This window comes from Lampris incognitus, unplaced genomic scaffold (genome assembly GCF_029633865.1).
Source record: "Lampris incognitus isolate fLamInc1 unplaced genomic scaffold, fLamInc1.hap2 scaffold_97, whole genome shotgun sequence".
Taxonomy (NCBI): Eukaryota; Metazoa; Chordata; class Actinopteri; order Lampriformes; family Lampridae; genus Lampris; species Lampris incognitus.
Window position 1 is genome coordinate 32,501 of NW_026611590.1, and position 2,500 is coordinate 35,000.

Genomic DNA, 2,500 nt, shown 5'->3' on the forward strand with positions numbered 1-2,500 from the left:
AAGAACATTAAATAAAGGACATCGATCCGCCAGACCGGAGGAACCGACCGCCCGAACGCCGGCAAAGCCGGCCGGCGGACACCCTCCGAAGGCGTGTTAAGTTGGCCCATCGATCAGGACACAAACACGCAACAAATCCAGTCCGGGGTGTGGTGTAAGCAGCCCTACTGTAACCAGCCCTGCCAGAGAAATCCCCTAACCCTAACCCTAAACGTACGGCAGACGCGTCCCCTGGCTCTCACATTGACAACTGAGAGGCTTCTGAAAACCTGGCCACGCCCATCAGTAAAAACCACTACAGCAAGTGACGACATATGTACCTTCAAAGTGCTGTACTACAGGGTGCTGTTCAAAAGGTATCTATCCCGTTTACTCTCTATGCTTCATATATCATCATATTATTGAAAAGTGCAAGCCTTTAGGGACAACAGCAACTCAAGTCGCCAACGCTCTGTTGACTCAATAACTGCAGAGATCCAAACTTCTCCTGGCATTAACATCGGCACAAAAACTGTGCGCCGGGAGCTTCGTGGAATATGGGTTTCTATGGATTCAGAATGAGATGTCAGAAAAGCTCCTGTAGGTGTAATGGTCAGTTATCTCAATACTTTTGGACATATATTGTGCGTGTGCGTGTGTCTGTGATACCTAACATAAACACACCTGTATTACTAGAATTGATAGTTCACGCCACAAAAGTGAGGGGCAAACATAGAAAAGCGTGCAACCCAGCCACTGAGGATGCACAAGCCAATGCATTCTTAGTGCAGGTCCCAAGCCAGGACAAATGGGGAGGGTTACGTCAGGAAGGGCATCCGGCGTCAAATCTTTGCCAAATCAAATATGCGGATCATAAATAAGATTTCCATACCGGATCGGTCGAGGCCCGGGTTACCGACGACCGCCATCGGTACTGTTAACCAGCGGAGTGCCGGTGGAAACTAGGCTACTGTTGGGCGAAGGAAAAGGAGAGGGGGAAGGCATGTCCAGAGGCAGCTAGAGAGGAGGAAGGGTAGGCGTGTGGAGGTGAGAGTCAGTCGGAACTTTGAATGTTGGCACTATGGCTAGTAAAGGGAGAGAGCTGGCTGACGTGATGGAAAGAAGAAAGGTGACAAGAGACAAGGTGGAAGGGGAGTAAGGCCAGGAGTATCGCAGGTGGGTTCAAACTCTTCTACCATGGTGCGAATGGGAGGAGAAATGGGGTAGGGGTCATTCTGAAGGAAGAGTATGTCAAGAGCGTGCTGGAGGTGAACACAGTGTCAGACAGAGTGAGGATTATGAAGCTGGAAATCGAAGGTGTATTGCTGACGGTTATCAGCGCATATGCCCCGCAAGTCGGGTGTAAGATGGACGAAAAAGAAGAATTCTGGAGTTGAGTTGGACGACGTGGTGGAAAGGGTACCCAAGGAGGAGGGAGTGGTGATTGGAGCGGACTTCGATGGACACGTTGCTGAAGGGAACAGAGGTGATGAGGAGTTGATGGTAAGGTATGGAATCGAGGAGAGAAATGTGGAAGGACAGATGGTGTTCGATTTTGCGAAAAGGATGGAAATGGCTGAGGTGAATACATATTTCAAGAAGAGGAAGGAGCACAGGGTGACGACGTATACGAGTGGAGGAAAGTGCACACATGTGGACTATATCTTGTGTAGAAGGCGCGATGTAAAACGGATTGCATACTGCAAGGTGGTGACAGGGGAGAACGTAGCTAGGCAGCATCGGATGGTGGTCTGTAAGATGACTTTGGAGACCAACATGAGGAAGCGAGTGAAGACACAGCCGAAGATCAAATGGTGGAAGTTGAAGAAGGAAGACTGTTGTGTGGAGTTCAGGCAGGAGTTAACACAGGCACTGAGTGGTAGTGAAGAGTTGCCAGATGGCTGGGCAAGCGCTGCAGAAATAGTGAGGAAGACAGCTAGGAAGGTACTTGGTGTGTCATCGGGACAGAGGAAGGAAGACAAGGAGACTTGGCGGTGGTGGTGGTGGTGGTGGAAGGAGGAAGTAGAGCAAAGTATACAGAGGAAAAGGTTGGCAAAGAAGAAGTGGGATAGTCAGAGAGATGAAGAAAGTACACAGGAGTACAAGGAGATGCAGCGTAAAGCAAAGAGAGAGGTGGCAAAGGTAAAGGAAAAGGCGTACGGTGAGCTGTATGACAGGTTAGACACTAAGGAAGGAGAAAAAGACTTGTACAGATTGGCTAGACAGAGAGACCGAGCTGCCGAGGATGTGCGACAAGTTAGGGCGATCAAAGATACAGATGGAAATGTGCTGCCAAGCGAGGAGAGTGTGCTACGAAGTGGAAGGACTACTTTGACGGGCTGATAAATGAAGAAAATGAGAGAGACAGCGAGAGAGAGAAAAGGTTGGTTGATTGAGAAGTATAGAGAAGGCCAGAAAGAGTTGCATTGTGTCTTTGTAGATTTACAGAAAGCATACGACAGGGTGCCGAGAGAGGAGGTGTGATATTGTAGGAGGAAATCAGGAGTTGCAGAGAAATATG